Raw genomic sequence first — 5,474 nt, 5'->3', positions numbered from 1 at the left:
CCAATTCATCCTCTAATTCCCATGGCTCTGGGTGCATCTGTATATTGTGTTGGGGTTGAGGTGGTGAATGACTCCTGAAACGTTGGGGTGGTGTTTGACTCCTACTTCTCCTTTTGTGTAAGAGCCTGGCTTGCTTTGGTGTTCTTTGCTGGATGCATGAATTATCATGTGTCTGTTCAGGTGGCTCTTTTGTGCAAATATTTTACCACACTCAGAACAGACAAATGGTTTTTGCCCTGTATGAATTATCATGTGTGTGTTCAGGTTGCTCTTTTGTGCAAATCTTTTACCACACTCAGAACAGACAAATGGTTTTTGCCCTGTATGAATTATCATGTGTGTGTTCAGGTGGCTCGTTTGTGCAAATCTTTTACCACACTGAGAACAAACAAATGGTTTTTGCCCTGTATGAAATCTCATGTGTTCATTCAGGTTGCTCTTTAGTCCAAATCTTTTACCACATTCAGAACAGACAAATGCTTTTTCCCCTGTATGAATTATCATGTGTGTGCTCAGAGTACCCTTTCGCCCAAATCTTTGACCACATTCAGAGCAAACAAATGCTTTTTGCCCTGTATGAATTATCATGTGGGTGTTCACGGCACCCTTTTGCCCAAATCTTTTACCACATTCAGAACACACAAATGCTTTTTGCCCTGTATGAATTATCATGTGTGTTTTCAGAGTGCTCTTTTGCCCAAATCTCTTACCACACTCAGGACAGACAAATGTTTTTTGCCCTGTATGAATTATCATGTGTGTTTTCAGAGTGCCCTTTTGCGCAAATCTTTTACCACATTCAGAACAGACAAATGGTTTTTGTCCTGTCTGAATTCTAATGTGTTTGTTCTGAGTGCCCTTCTGTTTCTGTCTTTTACTCTGATCAGAACAGCTAAATGGTCTTCTGCTTGCTTGTGTCTCCTCTTGTTGCTCTGAGTTGTTCATGTGACCAGATGTTTTTCCATATTTAGAGCCTTTAAATTGTTTCTCATCAGTGTTGCCTGAACAAACTCTATTGGTATTTTTTGGACAGTTAAAACTTGACTGAAGTTCTCTGGTCTGTTTCCAGTCATAACTGTCATCAGTGTCAGTTCCAGAAGTGTCTGAACTCCTTCCACTGGTATCTGGTTGTAAATGACTGTTTGGACCTGAGTTTCTGGCTGGTTGTGGTCCTCCATCATCCTCTCCATCAGCTTCTGCTGTCAGGGTTCTGTGTACAGATGAGCTGCTGGCTACAGGCCCAGCCTCTGTGCTCTCATCACTTGGGCTTTGATGAAGCTGTGATGACTCTGGTTTTTCATCATCATTTTCACTCTTCACAGGGACGACAGTGAAACCAAACTTGGTGAGATCTGCCTCCTCCAGCTGCTGAAGCTGCTCTCCCTGCTGACTTATCCACAGCTTCTCTTCTTCTTTAATGTCCTCCTGGTCAACACTCAGATTCCATTCCTGGTGTTCAGGGAGAGTTTCTTCTTTAATCACCAACAACGGCTGCATGTCTGCAAAGAAACAAATTAACAATAAATGTTAGAACAACACTCATTAAAATAAAGTATCGGAGTGGTGAGTTTGACCTGATGACAGTAAGTTATTGACCTGATGGAACTGAGAAAGTGGAAATGTGCATTAGGATTTGTTTTAAATCTCACAAATTTTAATTCACAATTTATTATAATACTTTACTTTCTGGAGTGCCACAAAACGTTGTCTACAGATAGAACAGAGCATTGCTGCTTGGGTTTTGATGAAAACCACTTGATTTGATCACAGACATTTTTTGGTATTTTGTGAAATTCTGTGAGTCCATGTTGGTGCACAGAATGCCTGCAGAAGAAGCCATCACTCCCACGTATGGATGGAGCTGGCACTCAAACAAAGACAAAAAAACAGAATCAGAAACAACAAATACAGTATAATTTATCAGCATTTAGAAACAAGAAAAACAGAAGAAATACTAAGGTGATCGCCGGCCACTAGCCCTAAGCTTCACTAAAAGACCCAGAATTTAGATAAAGTTGAGGCAGCGGCACGCTCTCTTTACTAATTTCAAAGGGTAAAAAGCATAGCAACACACTATACCAGTATGCTAGCCATACGAAAGTGAAATAAAATGAATTTAAAAAAGTAAAAAGCATAGAACTATACTATGTCAGTATGCTCGCCCTATGAAAGGGAAAGTAAGTGCGTCTTAAGTCTGGACTTGAAAGTCTTATTTTGTTTTATTGATGCAGGGAGATCATTCCACAGAACAGGGGCATGATAAGAGAAAGCTCTGTGACCCACAGACTTATTCACCCTAGGGACACAAAGTAGTCCTGCACCCTGAGAACGCAGAGCCCGGGCCGGTACGTAGGGTTTAATTAGGTCAGCTAGGTAGGGAGGTGGTAGTCTGTGAACAATTTTATAGGCTAGTAGCAGAACCTTAAAATCTGATCTCACTGGGACATGAAGCCAGTGAAGAGACACCAAAATGGGTGTAATATGGTCAAACTTTCTGCTTCCTGTCAATAGTCTGGCATTTTGAACCAATTGGAGAGCCCTAATACTAGACTGCAGTAAACCAGAAAATAGAACACTGCAGTAGTTCAACCTAGAAGAAACAAATGCATGAATCATGGTCTCAGCATCAGCCACAGACAGGATGGGACAAACCTTCTATTTCACAGGTGGAAGAAAGCAGTCCTCGTAATATTTCTAACGTGGAGATCAAAGGATAGCGTAGGATCAAAAATTACCCCAAGGTTCCTCACTTTGTCAGTGTGATGTATGAGACACGAGCCTAGGCTAAGCATTAGTCCAATGTCTCAATGGACCAAGAACCATCATTTCAGTCTTATCAGAGTTTAAAAGTAGGACGTTGCTAGACATCCAGCTTCTCACTGTTGCAAGGCAATCGTCTAAGGATTTTATGTAGAAGAGATTACCAGCAGTTATCGGCCTGTATATCTGAGTATCATCAGCATAGCAGTGAAAGATAATCCCAAACACCACGGGGTGCTATATGAAAGGGAGAAAAGCACGGGGCCCAAGATGGACCCCTGTGGAACCCCAAATTTCATGTCACTAAGGACAGATGTAGTGTTACTGTACAAAATACGATGAGAATAATTGATCAGGTATGATGTCAACCAGGCATGGTTGACGGGAGTATGGGCCAAAGGGCATATATACAGTGACAAAGTAATACAGCTCATTTTTATTCTTCTGACCTTGGCAATACATAGCATAGTGAGCAGAGTGGAGAATCAGATGTTCAACAAGTTACAACCCCAATTCCAATGAAGTTGGGACATTGTGTAAAATGTAAATAAAACAATACAATGATTTGCAAATCCTCTTCAACCTATATTCAATTAAATACACCATAAAGACAAGATATTTAATGTTCAAACTGATAAACTTTATTGTTTTTGTGCAAATATTTGCTGATTTTGAAATGGATGCCTGCAACACATTTCTAAAAAGCTGGGACAGTGGTATGTTTACCACTGTGTTACATCACCTTTCCTTCTAACAACACTCAATAAGCGTTTGGGAACTGAGGACACTAATTGTTGAAGCTTTGTAGGTGTAATTCTTTCCCATTCTTGCTTGATGTACGACTTCAGTTGTTCAACAGTCCGGGGTCTCCGTTGTTGTATTTTGCACTTCATAATGCGCCACACATTTTCAATGGGTGACAGGTCTGGACTGCAGGCAGGCCAGTCTAGTACCCGCACTCTTTTACTACGAAGCCATGCTGTTGTAACACGTGCAGAATGTGGCTTGGCATCGTCTTGCTGAAATAAGCAGGGACGTCCCTGAAAAAGACGTTGCTTGGATGGCAGCATGTGTTGCTCCAAAACCTGGATGTACCTTTCAGCATTGATGGTGCCATCACAGATGTGTAAGTGGCTTGCCTCTACTGGTGGTTGGCTCTCACTGCGGTATTGTATCACTTCCTGTTCCGGAGCACAGCAGTGTTTTGCTGTATCTGTTAGCTGTTTAATCTGCGTAGTTAGATTGATCTAGTTAACTAGATACGATTTGTTTCACAGTGTAATCTTCACGTGCCTTTGTGTGTCTTTAGGAATCCGCTAGCTTAGCGCAGCTACTAGCTCTTAGCCGGTTTAGCATGGCGGCTTCTCCTGTATCTCCTGTACTTTTCTGCTCTGGGTGTGAAATGTTTAGTTATTCCTCGGCCTCCTTTAGCAGTAATGGTACTTGTAATAAGTGTAGCTTATTCGTAGCTTTGGAGGCCAGGCTGGGCGAATTGGAGTCCCGGCTCCGCACCGTGGAAAATTCTACAGCTAGCCAGGCCCCTGTAGTCGGTGCGGACCAAGGTAGCTTAGCCGCTGTTAGTTTCCCTCTGGCAGATCCCGAGCAGCCGGGAAAGCAGGCCGACTGGGTGACTGTGAGGACAAAGCGTAGTTCTAAACAGAAGCCCCGTGTACACCGCCAACCCGTTCACATTTCTAACCGTTTTTCCCCACTCAACGACACACCCGCCGAGGATCAAACTCTGGTTATTGGCGACTCTGTTTTGAGAAATGTGAAGTTAGCGACACCAGCAACCATAGTCAATTGTCTTCCGGGGGCCAGAGCAGGCGACATTGAAGGAAATTTGAAACTGCTGGCTAAGGCTAAGCGTAAATTTGGTAAGATTGTAATTCACATCGGCAGTAATGACACCCGGTTACGCCAATCAGAGATCACTAAAATTAACATTGAATCGGTGTGTAACTTTGCAAAAACAATGTCGGACTCTGTAGTTTTCTCTGGGCCCCTCCCCAATCGGACCGGGAGTGACATGTTTAGCCGCATGTTCTCCTTGAATCGCTGTCTGTCTGAGTGGTGTCCAAAAAAATGAGGTGGGCTTCATAGATAATTGGCAAAGCTTCTGGGGAAAACCTGGTCTTGTTAGGAGAGACGGCATCCATCCCACTTTGGATGGAGCAGCTCTCATTTCTAGAAATCTGGCCAATTTTCTTAAATCCTCCAAACCGTGACTATCCAGGGTTGGGACCAGGAAGCAGAGTTGTATTCTTACACACCTCTCTGCAGCTTCTCTCCCCCTGCCATCCCCTCATTACCCCATCCCCGTAGAGACGGTGCCTGCTCCCAGACCACCAATAACCAGCAAAAATCTATTTAAGCATAAAAATTCAAAAAGAAAAAATAATATAGCACCTTCAACTGCACCACAGACTAAAACAGTTAAATGTGGTCTATTAAACATTAGGTCTCTCTCTTCTAAGTCCCTGTTAGTAAATGATATAATAATTGATCAACATATTGATTTATTCTGCCTTACAGAAACCTGGTTACAGCAGGATGAATATGTTAGTTTAAATGAGTCAGCACCCCCGAGTCACACTAACTGCCAGAATGCTCGTAGCACGGGCCGAGGAGGAGGATTAGCAGCAATCTTCCATTCCAGCTTATTAATTAATCAAAAACCCAGACAGAGCTTTAATTCATTTGAAAGCTTGACT

The 5,474-nt window shown here is 42.6% G+C and overlaps 1 long non-coding RNA gene across 2 annotated transcripts; it reads left to right on the top strand.

The window, feature by feature from the left end:
• The first annotated feature begins 228 nt into the window (after positions 1–228).
• Positions 229–835, top strand: LOC117505637. 2 transcript variants are annotated; one of them, XR_004559191.1, is made up of 2 exons: positions 229–355; positions 687–835. It is a non-coding gene; the product is annotated as an uncharacterized LOC117505637 (long non-coding RNA). The 2 variants fall into 2 exon arrangements; XR_004559192.1 differs by lacking the exon at positions 229–355 and adding an exon at positions 415–517.
• The last annotated feature ends 4,639 nt before the right edge of the window (positions 836–5,474 follow it).

This window comes from Thalassophryne amazonica, unplaced genomic scaffold, assembly GCF_902500255.1.
Source record: "Thalassophryne amazonica unplaced genomic scaffold, fThaAma1.1, whole genome shotgun sequence".
Lineage (NCBI taxonomy): Eukaryota > Metazoa > Chordata > Actinopteri > Batrachoidiformes > Batrachoididae > Thalassophryne > Thalassophryne amazonica.
Note: the sequence above shows the minus strand (reverse complement) of the source record. Positions and strands in the feature narration are given on the sequence as shown.